Source organism: Cherax quadricarinatus, chromosome 44 (assembly GCF_038502225.1).
Source record: "Cherax quadricarinatus isolate ZL_2023a chromosome 44, ASM3850222v1, whole genome shotgun sequence".
In the NCBI taxonomy this organism is placed as follows: Eukaryota; Metazoa; Arthropoda; class Malacostraca; order Decapoda; family Parastacidae; genus Cherax; species Cherax quadricarinatus.
Window position 1 is genome coordinate 16,725,194 of NC_091335.1, and position 15,133 is coordinate 16,740,326.

Here is a 15,133-nt window from a genome sequence, read left to right on the forward strand (position 1 = left end):
GAAGTAGGTCAGGTATGAAGAGCGATGAGGCAGTAGTGGTTACTCTTGTCCGAGGCTCTTGAAAAGGCCAGTAGCCTTGCTGCAGTGTTCCTCCATTCCTATGCTTTCGTATTCTCTGTACCAAGATTACATGAGGTTACTGTGTCTGACAAGTATAATTAAAGATGTATAATACAAACTAGTTGATGGAAACAAACGTCCATCTTATTCATCAACTTTCTGTATTGTATACCTTCGTGCTAATTAGATCTACATGGTGTTCCTTCCTGTGTTCCCAGCAGTTTCTGTCTTGTCTACACAGTGGCCTTATGTTTCTGATTGTGTTCCCGGTAGTGAAACTTCCAGACATCGTCCACACGTCTTTCCGCTCCTCTGGGCTCAGTACCTCCCGTTATGGCGGTATTGGAGACCTTGTGGGTGCGGCGTCCCTGCTTTTGCTTCCAGGTGGTGTAAGCTAAGGGGATGAGAGAAGCCCCTGTAAGGCAGTATATAACACGAGAGGCCGCCTGGGGTGGCTAGTCTGTCTGTATCAGCCTGTGTCTCAAGCACTGGTTGCACGTGAGCTCTGGTTCCACGTTCCAGCAGGCCTGTTGCAGGTTTATGGATGTGGGCGGGCGTCTAAGTTCCCCAGGTTGTTTCCTCTAGTCAATAGTAAGTTTATACATCCCCTGCTATGTCACAAACCAACCACACTTGGATCATGGACCATTATTGTTATTATTCTCACTGAAATTCTTACTATTCTCTAAAACTAGTAGGCCAGTGCATTATCCACTTTGCCAAGCCGGCCTAACAAGATTCATCCAATTAATATAGCCTATTAGAGTTAGGAATGGCTGGCCGTTTAGTGAGTTGTTTGCATCGTGTAATTACGATTTCGCGAATTATTGTTATTAATATTTGAAGCACTAAACACGTGTGGGTAATTCAACGTAACAACTCGTATTAGAAAAAAATAGAACATGAAGAATGCTATATATTTCGACTCCTTATTTTTAAAAATGATTGTATCAGTAGTGTGCTATTAACTTATAAGATAGTTACAAAGTGGGAACAATAACGTGTTTCCTCTTTCACATCCCATCACAAAATGGATCACATACATATTGCTGAAGTGTGCCAGCCTGAGTTGGGAGACTTCAGTAGTGTCAGCCTGAGCTGGGAGACTTCAGTAGTGTCAGTCTGAGCTGGGAGACTTCAGTAGTGTCAGTCTGAGCTGGGAGACTTCAGTAGTGTCAGTCTGAGCTGGGAGACTTCAGTAGTGTCACCCTGAGCTGGGAGACTACAGTAGTGTCAGTCTGAGCTGGGAGACTTCAGTAGTGTCAGTCTGAGCTGGGAGACTTCAGTAGTGTCAGTCTGAGCTGGGAGACTTCAGTAGTGTCAGCCTGAGCTGGGAGACTTCAGTACTGTCAGTCTGAGCTGTGAGACTTCAGTAGTGTCAGCCTGAGCTGGGAGACTTCAGAAGTGTCAGTCTGAGCTGGGAGACTTCAGTACTGTCAGTCTGAGCTGGGAGACTTCAGTAGTGTCAGCCTGAGCTGGGAGACTTCAGTAGTGTCAGTCTCAGCTTGGAGACTTCAGTAGTGTCAGCCTGAGCTGGGAGACTTCAGCAGTGTCAGCCTGAGCTGGGAAATTTCAGTAGTGTCAGCCTGAGCTGGGAGACTTCACCAGTGTCAGCCTGAGCTGGGAGACTTCACTAGTGTCAGCCTGAGCTGGGAGACTTCAGTAGTGTCAGAGTTGGGAGACTTCAGTAGTGTCAGTCTGAGCTGGCAGACTTCACTAGTGTCAGCCTGAGCTGGGAGACTTCAGTAGTGTCAGCCGGGGCTGGGAGACTTCAGTAGTGTCAGCCTGAGCTGGGAAACTTCTGTAGTGTCAGCCTGAGCGGGGAGATTTCAGTAGTGTCAGCCTGAGCTTGGAGACTTCAGTAGTGTCAGCCTGAGATGGAAGATTTCAGTAGTGTCAGCCTGAGCTGGGAGACTTCAGTAGTGTCAGTCTGAGTTTTGAGAGTTCACTAGTGTCAGTCTGAGCTTGGAGACTTCACTAGTGTCAGCCTGAGCTGGGAGACTTCAGTAGTGTCAGCCTGAGCTGGGAGACTTCAGTAGTGTCAGCCTGAGCTGGGAGACTTCACTAGTGTCAGCCTGAGCTGAGAGACTTCAGTAGTGTCAGCCAGTAGTGAGCTGAGAGACTTCAGTAGTGTCAGCCTGAGCTGGGAGACTGTCTGAGTATTTCTGTCAGTCTGAGCTGGGAGACTTCACAGTGTCAGCCTGAGCTGGGAGTAGTGTCAGCCTGAGCTGGGAGACTTCAGTAGTGTCAGAGTTGGGAGACTTCAGTAGTGTCAGCTGAGGGAGACTTCACTAGTGTCAGCCTGAGCTGGGAGACTTCAGTAGTGTCAGCGGGGCTGGGAGACTTCAGTAGTGTCAGCCTGAGCTGGGACTTCAGTGTCAGCCTGAGCGGGGAGATTTCAGTAGTGTCTGAGCTGGACTTCAGTAGTGACTTCAGGAGTGTCAGCCTGAGCTGGGAGACTTCAGTAGTGTCAGTCTGAGCTGGGAGACTTCAGTAGTGTCAGCCTGAGCTGGGAGACTTCAGTAGTGTCAGCCTGAGCTGGGAGACTTCAGTAGTGTCAGCCTGAGCTGGGAAATTTCAGTAGTGTCAGCCTGAGCTGGGAGACTTCACCAGTGTCAGCCTGAGCTGGGAGACTTCACTGTCAGCCTGAGCTGGGAGACTTCAGTAGTGTCAGTCTGAGTTGGGAGACTTCAGTAGTGTCAGTCTGAGCTGGCAGACTTCACTTGTGTCAGCCTGAGCTTGGAGACTTCAGTACTGTCAGCCTGGGCTGGGAGACTTCAGTAGTGTCAGCCTGAGCTGGGAAACTTCTGTACTGTCAGCCTGAGCGGGGAGATTTCAGTAGTGTCAGCCTGAGCTGGGAGACTTCAGTAGTGTCAGCCTGAGCTGGGAGATTTCAGTAGTGTCAGCCTGAGCTGGGAGACTTCAGTAGTGTCAGTCTGAGCTGGGAGATTTCAGTAGTGTCAGCCTGAGCTGGGAGACTTCAGTAGTGTCAGCCTGAGCTGGGAGATTTCAGTAGTGTCAGCCTGAGCTGGGAGACTTCAGTAGTGTCAGCCTGAGCTGGGAGATTTCAGTAGTGTCAGCCTGAGCTGGGAGACTTCAGTAGTGTCAGCCTGAGTTATGAGAGTTCACTAGTGTCAGTCTGAGCTGGGAGACTTCACTAGTGTCAGCCTGAGCTGGGAGACTTCAGTAGTGTCAGCCTGAGCTGGGAGACTTCAGTAGTGTCAGTCTGAGCTGGGAGACTTCAGTAGTGTCAGCCTGAGTTATGAGAGTTCACTAGTGTCAGTCTGAGCTGGGAGACTTCACTAGTGTCAGCCTGAGCTGGGAGACTTCAGTAGTGTCAGTCTGAGCTGGGAGACTTCAGTAGTGTCAGCCTGAGCTGGGAGACTTCAGTAGTGTCAGCCTGAGCTGGGAGACTTCAGTAGTGTCAGCCTGAGCTGGGAGACTTCAGTAGTGTCAGCCTGAGCTGGGAGACTTCAGTAGTGTCAGCCTGAGCTGGGAGACTTCAGTAGTGTCAGCCTGAGCTGGGAGACTTCACTAGTGTCAGCCTGAGCTGGGAGACTTCACTAGTGTCAGCCTGAGCTGGGAGACTTCACTAATGTCATCCTGAGCTGGGAGACTTCACTAGTGTCAGCCTGAGCCGGGAGACTTCACTATTGTCAGCCTGAGTTGGGAGACTTCACTAGTGTCAGCCTGAGCTGGGAGACTTCAGTAGTGTCAGCCTGAGCTGGGAGACTTTAGTAGTGTCAGCCTGAGCTGGGAGACTTCACTAGTGTCAGCATGAGCTGGGAGACTTCACTAGTGTCAGCCTGAGTTGGGAGACTTCACCAGGTCAATGAGGTTATCGTCAAGTATTCCATTAACGGGTTAACAACCTCAGAGGTTTCCTTCCAGTACAACTTTCGTGTCAGATTATGCTAAAGAATTACCGCTACACTTCCCTTCCTCGGATCAAACCTAATTGCCCCTCTTTTCTAATGCTCTATATTTTTCTCATAATGATAATAATTACGTTATTTTAATACACTTTACTGGTTTCCTTCATACTGGTGAGTGCTCTTGATCAAAAGAATTGTTGATACCTTCCCCTTGGATCAAGGTTTATTACCTCTGAGTCCCCAGGCTTGATCTAATTAAGGTAATTAGAGATACATAACTACACACACACATGGAAGTGGAACAGTCTGGAAAGTGATGTAGTGGAGGCAGGAACCATACATATCTTTAAGAAAAGGTATGATAAGGCTCATGGAGGAGAGAGTGGACCTACTAGTGACCAGTGAAGAAGTAGGGGCCAGGAGCTATGAATCGATCCCTGCAGCCACAATTAGGTAAAGACACACACACACACACAGGATACTGGCACTGGAACCAGTATTGTTGCTTCTATATGTGAGTGACATGCCTGAAGAGACATGGTCATATTCATCATTGTTTGTGGATGATTCCAAATTACTGATGAGAATGTGTGCCTGCATAAATTTTGCGTGCATTTAAGTAAAGCTGGCTGGACGTATGGGATATGGGAATACATTCCTGGTATTGTTCAGTGACTGTAACCTAACTAATCATAACCGGAGTTGATAGTGAAAGGATACAGTGTGACTTGGACAAACTGCATTGTCAGTCGCAAAAATGACAACCGTACTTTAATCTCACTAAAGTTTTAAAAATCAAGAAAGGAGAATGAATATCAGACACTGAATACAGGCAAGGCTGCGAACCTTATACATGGAAAATGAGTTTGGGTTAGGCATAACGACAGGAGTATCCCCGTAGGTGCACATCAGTTAAATAACATTGTTGACATGTACACAGCTGGCGAACTAAGAATGGCATTCAGTTAAGGAGACAAAGAGTCGTTCAGGATCCTATATATAAAGAACGTCATACTTGCCATACAGTATGCAGCTCCACCACGGAACCCACACTCTAGCATACATATCCAGATCAACTTAAGAAAATAGCTGACAGATTAATTTGGAAGTAGTATGCCTAAGATAAGAGACCCTAAGACAATAAACTACAATACTAGAAAAGAATTAAACTAAGGAGGACCTAACCACATAGTAACAAATACCCAAAAGACTCGTTAGGGCAAACAAAAGCAGACTGAAAGGAGTGAGCTAAGAACAATGCGTCATACGGAAACTATTGACACAAATGCGTCAGAGGAATTGGAGCGACTTAGTTGAGGAAGTGATCAAATTAAACTTTTTGCGAAAGTTTAAGATTAGGTATTATAATCCTTATGAGGCCGTGGATACAGTGATTGTTCATTAGTGGCTGATGGTCAGCTCCACTAGCTGAGAATCAACTAGGGGAATACAACTAGGTGAGTACAACTAGGGGAATACAACTAGGTGAGTACAATAAGATGATTCAGCAGTTCGGAGCTCATTAGGCGAATATAACTAGGTGATAACAACTGGAAAACATTTAGAGATCGTATACATGTAATTTTATATGCAATTCCCTTCAGCTGTTTACCGAATACAGACACAGTGTTCCCACCTCCAGTACAACACGAGAGTGAAAGAAGAATCTCACTTGCACATTTTTACTATTCTTGTTGCCAGTACATCTGAGAAGTTTTTCTTTCTTACCATTACCATGATTTAAAATGAACAATAGATGGCAATAATTGCTCTTCCCACCAACTCCCAAACAGTGACCCCAACCATCTACTCTCTCCTCTCTTTCCCAAACACTAAACACCAGAGCTACTTTTCCCTAACGGAAGACGACAGCCAGTATCTCACAGAACATCTTATTCTCATTATTAACTCAAGAAGTGTTAGTAACCGTGGATAAACTACAAAACCCAATCAGTGAGTCCTATTTCTATTGGGGTCTCCCAGTCCTTTTCCCAAGGATGCCTTAATAAATAGGTACCTTGGGGTTGACTAACCCCAAGGTACCTATTTATTAAGGCAGTAAATGTTGGGAGACTCCTCTACTACCCCTCAGATCTCTCCCACATACACCCTCATCGCCCTACAAAAGGATGACCAACCATCACTCTTCTTAATGTAGCGGAATATAAGACGCGGATAACACGAGAAATACCACATATGTTTGATAAATCAATGCAGACGGAGTCGTAAATAAGAGTGGGGAATTGATAACCGTCGTGGTGTATGTACACACTGTCGTGGTGTATGTACACACTGTCGTGGTGTATGTACACACTGTCGTGGTGTATGTACACACTGTCGTGGTGTATGTACACACTGTCGTGGTGTATGTACACACTGTCGTGGTGTATGTACATACTGTCGTGGTGCATATACAAACTGTCGTGGTGTATGTACACACTATCGTGATGTATGTACACACTGTCGTGGTGTATGTACACACTGTCGTGGTGTATGTACACACTGTCGTGGTGTATGTACACACTGTCGTGGTGTATGTACACACTGTCGTGGTGTATGTACACACTGTCGTGGTGTATGTACATACTGTCGTGGTGCATATACAAACTGTCGTGGTGTATGTACACACTGTCGTGATGTATGTACACACTGTCGTGGTGCATGTACAAACTGTCGTGGTGTATGTACACACTGTCGTGGTGTATGTACACACTCGTGGTGCATGTACAGTGTCGTGATGTATGTACATACTGTCGTGGTGCATATACAAACTGTCGTGGTGCATGTACAAACTGTCGTGGTGTATGTACACACTGTCGTGGTGTATGTACATACTGTCGTGGTGTATGTACACACTGTCGTGGTGTATGTACAAACTGTCGTGGTGTATGCACACATTGTCGTGGTGTATGTACACACTGTCGTGGTGCATGTACAAACTGTCGTGGTGTATGCACACATTGTCGTGGTGTATGTACACACTGTCGTGGTGCATGTACAAACTGTCGTGGTGTATGTACACACTGTCGTGATGTATGTACACACTGTCGTGGTGTATGTACACACTGTCGTATTGCATGTACAAACTGTCGTGATGTATGTACACACTGTCGTGGTGTATGTACACACTGTCGAGGTGTATGTACACACTGTCGTGGTGTACGTGCACACTGTCGTGGTGCATATACACACTGTCGTGGTGTATGTACATACTGTCGTGGTGTATGTACACACTGTCGTGATGTATATACACACTGTCGTGGTGTATGTACATACTGTCGTGGTGCATATACAAACTGTCATGGTGTATATATACACTGTCGTGGTGCATATACAAACTGTCATGGTGTATATACACACTGTCGTGGTGCATATACAAACTGTCATGGTGTATATACACACTGTCGTGGTGTATGTACACACTGTCGTGATGTATGTACACACTGTCGTGGTGCATGTACAAACTGTCGTGGTGTATGTACACACTGTCGTGGTGTATGTACACTGTCGTGGTGCATGTACACTGTCGTGGTGTATGTACACACTGTCGTGGTGTATGTACATACTGTCGTGGTGCATGTACAAACTGTCGTGGTGTATGTACACACTGTCGTGGTGTATGTACACTGTCGTGGTGCATGTACAAACTGTCGTGGTGTATGTACACACTGTCGTGGTGTATGTACACACTGTCGTGGTGCATGTACAAACTGTCGTGGTGTATGTACACACTGTCGTGATGTATGTACACACTGTCGTGGTGTATGTACACACTGTCGTGGTGCATGTACAAACTGTCGTGGTGCATGTACTCACTGTCGTGGTGTATGTACACACTGTAGTGATGTATGTACACACTGTCGTGGTGTATGTACACACTGTAGTGATGTATGTACACACTGTCGTGGTGTATGTACACACAGTCGTGGTGCATGTACAAACTGTCGTGGTGTATGTACACACTGTCGTGATGTATGTACACAGTGTCGTGATGTATGTACACACTCTTGATTTATGTACACACTGTCGTGGAGTATGTACACACTGTCGTGGTGTATGTACACACTGTCGTGATGTATGTACACACTGTCGTTCTGTATGTACACACTGTCGTGGTGTATGTACACACTGTCGTGGTGTATGTACACACTCTCGTGGTGCATGTACACAGTCGTTGTGTATGTACGCACTGTCGTAGTACATGTACACTCAAGACTGTCGTAGTACATGTACACTCAACACTGTCCTAGCACATGTACACACTACACTTGTAGTACATGTACACACTACACTTGTAGTACATGTACACACTACACTTGTAGTACATGTACACACTACACTTGTAGTACATATACACACTACACTTGTAGTACATGTGCACACTACACTTGTAGTACATGTGCACATTACACTTGTAGTACATGTACACACTCCACTTGTAGTACATGTACACACTCCACTTGTAGTACATGTACACTACACTTGTAGTACATGTGCACACTACACTTGTAGTACATGTACACACTCCACTTGTAGTACATGTACACACTACACTTGTAGTACATGTACACACTACACTTGTAGTACATGTACACATTACACTTGTAGTACATGTACACACTACACTTGTACATGTACACACTACACTTGTACATGTACACACTACACTTGTACATGTACACACTACACTTGTACATGTACACACTACACTTGTACATATACACACTACACTTGTAGTACATGTGCACACTACACTTGTACATGTACACACTACACTTGTACATGTACACACTACACTTGTAGTACATGTACACACTACACTTGTACATGTACACACTACACTTGTAGTACATGTACACACTACACTTGTAGTACATGTACACACTACACTTGTACATGTACACACTGCACTTGTAGTACATGTGCACACTACACTTGTACATGTACACACTACACTTGTAGTACATGTACACACTACACTTGTACATGTACACACTACACTTGTAGTACATGTACACACTACACTTGTACATGTACACACTACACTTGTAGTACATGTACACACTACACTTGTACATGTACACACTGCACTTGTAGTACATGTACACACTACACTTGTACATGTACACACTACACTTGTAGTACATGTACACATTACACTTGTAGTACATGTACACACTACACTTGTACATGTACACACTACACTTGTACATGTAAACACTACACTTGTACATGTACACAATACACTTGTACATGCACACACTACACTTGTAGTACATGTACACACTACACTTGTACATGTACACACTACACTTGTAGTACATGTACACACTACACTTGTAGTACATGTGCACACTACACTTGTACATGTACACAATACACTTGTACATGCACACACTACACTTGTAGTACATGTACACACTACACTTGTACATGTACACAATACACTTGTACATGCACACACTACACTTGTAGTACATGTACACACTACACTTGTACATGTACACACTATACTTGTAGAACATGTACACACTACACTTGTGCATGTACACACTACATTTGTAGTACATGTACACACTACACTTGTAGTACATGTACACACTACACTTGTAGTACATGTACACACTACACTTGTAGTACATGTACACATTACACTTGTAGTACATGTACACACTACACTTGTAGTACATGTGCATACTACACTTGTAGTACATGTACACACTACACTTGTACATGTACACACTACACTTGTAGTACATGTACACACTACACTTGTACATGTACACACTACACTTGTAGTACATGTACACGCTACACTTGTACATGTACACACTGCACTTGTAGTGCATGTACACACTACACTTGTAGTACATGTGCACACTACACTTGTACATGTACACACTACACTTGTAGTGCATGTACACGCTACACTTGTACATGTACACACTGCACTTGTAGTGCATGTACACACTACACTTGTAGTACATGTACACTACACTTGTAGTACATGTACACACTAGACTTGTAGTACATGTACACACTACACGTGTAGTACATGTGCACACTACACTTGTACATGTACACACTACACTTGTAGTACATGTACACGCTACACTTGTACATGTACACACTGCACTTGTAGTGCATGTACACACTACACTTGTAGTACATGTACACTACACTTGTAGTACATGTACACACTACACTTGTAGTACATGTACACACTACACTTGTAGTACATGTACACACTACACTTGTAGTACATGTGCACACTACACTTGTACATGTACACACTACACTTGTAGTATATGTACACACTACACTTGTAGTACATGTGCACACTACACTTGTACATGTACACACTACACTTGTAGTACATGCACACACTGCACTTGTACATGTACACACTACACTTGTATTATATGTACACACTACACTTGTAGTACATGTACACACTACACTTGTACTTGTACACACTACACTTGTACATGTACACACTACACTTGTACATGTAGAAATTACACTTGTACACACTGCACTTGTACATGTACACAGTACACTTGTACACACTACACTTGTACACGCTACACTTGTAGTACATGAACACACTACACTTGTACATGTACACACTACACTTGTACATGTACACACTACACTTGTACACTTGTACACACTGCACTTGTAGTACATATACACACTACACTTGCACATTTACACACTACACTTGTAGTACATATACACACTACACTTGTACATGTAAACACTACACTTGTACACACTACACTTGTACACACTACACTTGTACATGTACACACTACACTTGTACATGTACACACTACACTTGTACACACTACACTTGTACACACTGCACTTGTAGTACATGTACACACTACACTTGCACATGTACACACTACACTTGTACATGTACACGCTACACTTGTACATGTACACACTACACTTGTACACACTACACTTTTACTACATGTACACACTACACTTGTACATGTACACACTACACTTGTAGTACATGTACACACTACACTTGTACATGTACACGCTACACTTGTACATGTACACACTACACTTGTACATGTACACACTACACTTGTACATGTACACACTACACTTGTAGTACATGTACACACTACACTTGTACATGTACACACTACAATTGTACACACTACACTTGTAGTGCATATACACACTACACTTGTAGTACATGTACACACTACACTTGTAGTACATGTACACACTACACTTGTACATGTACACACTACACTTGTAGTACATGTACACACTACGCTTGTACATGTACACACTACACTTGTACATGTACACACTACACTTGTAGTACATGTACACACTACACTTGTACATGTACACACTACACTTGTACATGTACACACTACACTTGTAAACACTACACTTGTAGCACATGTACACAAAACACTTGTACATGTACACACTACACTTGTACATGTACACACTACACTTGTACATGTACACACTACACTTGTAGTACATGTACACACTACTACACTTGTAAACACTACACTTGTAGTACATGTACACACTACACTTGTACATGTACACACTACACTTGTAGTACATGTACACACTACACTTGTACATGTACACACTACACTTGTAGTACATGTACACACTACACTTGTACATGTACACACTACACTTGTAGTACATGTACACACTACACTTGTAGTACATGTACACACTACACTTGTAGTACATGTACACGCTACACTTGTACATGTACACACTACACTTGTAGTACATGTACACACTACACTTGTACATGTACACACTACACTTGTAGTACATGTACACACTACACTTGTACATGTACACACTACACTTGTAGTACATGTACACACTACACTTGTACATGTACACACTACACTTGTAGTACATGTACACACTACACTTGTACATGTACACACTACACTTGTAGTACATGTACACACTACACTTGTACATGTACACACTACACTTGTAGTACATGTACACACTACACTTGTACATGTACACACTACACTTGTACATGTACACACTACACTTGTAGTACATGTACACACTACGCTTGTACATGTACACACTACACTTGTACATGTACACACTACACTTGTAGTACATGTACACACTACACTTGTACATGTACACACTACACTTGTACATGTACACACTACACTTGTAGTACATGTGCACACTACACTTGTACATGTACACACTACACTTGTACATGTACACACTACACTTGTAGTACATGTACACACTACGCTTGTACATGTACACACTACACTTGTAGTACATGTACACGCTACACTTGTACATGTACACACTACACTTGTAGTACATGTACACACTACGCTTGTACATGTACACACTACACTTGTAGTACATGTACACGCTACACTTGTACATGTACACACTACACTTGTAGTACATGTACACACTACACTTGTACATGTACACACTACACTTGTAGTACATGTACATGCTACACTTGTACATGTACACACTACACTTGTAGTACATGTACACGCTACACTTGTACATGTACACACTACACTTGTAGTACATGTACACACTACGCTTGTACATGTACACACTACACTTGTAGTACATGTACACACTACACTTGTAGTACGTGTACACACTACACTTGTAGTACATGTACACACTACATTTGTACATGTACACTACACTTGTAATACATGTACACAATACACTTATACACACTACACTTGTAGTACGTGTACACACTACACTTGTACTACATGTACACACTACACTTGTACTACATGTACACACTACACTTGTACTACATGTACACACTACACTTGTACTACATGTACACACTACACTTGTACTACATGTACACACTACACTTGTACTACATGTACACACTACACTTGTACTACATGTACACTTGTAGTACACTTGTACACACTAGATTTGTACACAATACACTTGTACACACTACACTTGTACACACTAGATTTGTACACAATACATTTGTACACAATACACTTGTACACAATACACTTGTACACACTACACTTGTAGTACGTGTACACACTACACTTGTACTACATGTACACACTACACTTGTAGTACGTGTACACACTACACTTGTACTACATGTACACACTACACTTGTACTACATGTACACACTACACTTGTACAACATGTACACAATACACTTGTACACAGTACACTTGTACACAGTACACTTGTACACACTACACAACACTGTCTCGTCCTCCTCACAGCCTCAAGCAATTATAATCAAGGTCAAAATATCGTTCAAAACTTCTTTATCCAACAAAGTTCTCAGGGACAGAATAAATTAAAGGTCAGTGAAATGAACTTACATGTAAATTACACATTGATTTTTTTTAGTGTATATACATCAAGAGGTTTATGTCTATCAGTGTATATAAACAGAGATGTATATCTCAGTGTGTATTCTTTTAGAGAATATTAAAATTCCTACTTTCGTAACTAAAATATTCTAGTGTTGGTATGCAAGTGAAATACAGTCTTAATGACCCTCGGGCAGTCAGTAGCCTTTAAAAAATGTCATCACTCATATGTACATACGATACAATAAACTATGACCCTCGGGCAGTTAATAGTCTTTAAAAATATGTTATCATTTGATTATATATGATACAATAAATCGTGTAGCCTAGGTGTCCACTGAAACCCTAGATCTTAACCAGGAGAGAGCTTGGTAGGGTGTAGGGGGCGGTGCTCCCCTCCACTCTACCAATATTCACCATGAAATACTAAAAATGTCGAGGTAAAGTATCCTGAATTACTCCCTTGGTTTACTTGAGTCCTGTAATATGCGTGACTGTGTAATTGAGAACCAACCCGCAAGTAATTCCCCTAATTACAAGTCTCACTATTTTATTTCGTATTCCCTTGTGCTGTGACCCATCTGTTACCCTCCCCCTCCGATCCACCATCCATCCCACCCTTACCCCGCCCATCCCACATGTATGGTCCACCTTCACCTGGAGAACGCCCGTAGCTCAGAGGTTGGAGTGTTCGAGGCATTACTGTATGATCGCTGCCTCGATTGTCAGGTGTGGTACAGTGTCATAGTGTCCTTATCTGCACGCTGTCCCTGCTCTCCTACCAGTATGAGATGCTCACCTAACTATAGAAATGCTAACCTACCTGTACAGCTGCTTAACTAGCAGCAGAGATGCTAATCTAAGAGTACAGCTGGTTACCTTGCAGTACAACTGCTAACCTAGCCGTACAACTGCTTACCTAGCAGGAGAGATGATAACCTAGCAGTACAACTGCTCACTTACCACTATAGCTGTTCACCTACCACTACAGCTGCTCACCTACCACTACAGCTGCTCACCTACCACTACAGCTGCTCACCTACCACTACAGCTGCTCACCTACCACTACAGCTGCTCACCTACCACTACAGCTGCTCACCTACCACTACAGCTGCTCACCTACCACTATAATTGCTCACCTACCACTACAGCTGCTCACCTACCACTACAGCTGCTCACCTACCACTACAGCTGCTCACCTACCACTACAGCTGCTCACCTACCACTACAGCTGCTCACCTACCACTACAGCTGCTCACCTACCACTACAGCTGCTCACCTACCACTACAGCTGCTCACCTACCACTACAGCTGCTCACCTACCACTACAACTGCTCACCTACCACTACAGCTGCTCACCTACCACTACAACTGCTCACCTACCACTACAACTGCTCACCTACCACTACAACTGCTCACCTACCACTACAACTGTTCACCTACCACTACAATTGCTCACCTACCACTACAGCTACTCACCTACCACTACAGCTGCTCACCTACCACTACAGCTACTCACCTACCACTACAACTACTCACCTACCACTACAATTGCTCACCTACCACTACAGCTGCTCACCTACCACTACAACTGCTCACCTACCACTACAGCTACTCACCTACCACTACAACTGCTCACCTACCACTACAGCTGCTCACCTACCACTACAACTGCTCCCCTACCACTGTAATTGCTCACCTACCACTACAGCTGCTCACCTACCACTACAACTGCTCACCTACCACTACAACTGCTCACCTACCACTACAGCTGCTCACCTACCACTACAACTGCTCACCTACCACTGCAATTG

General features: G+C 43.5%; 1 protein-coding gene across 1 annotated transcript in view; it reads left to right on the top strand.

Moving 5' to 3' along the window:
* Nucleotides 1–501: 501 nt before the first annotated feature.
* LOC128697437 (transient-receptor-potential-like protein) overlaps nt 502–15,133 on the top strand; it is a 50,378-nt gene continuing 35,746 nt past the window's right edge. The window contains exon 1 of the mRNA XM_070094140.1: nt 502–651. The gene's annotated coding sequence lies outside the window, so the exon portion shown is untranslated. The remainder of the gene's footprint in view (nt 652–15,133) is intronic.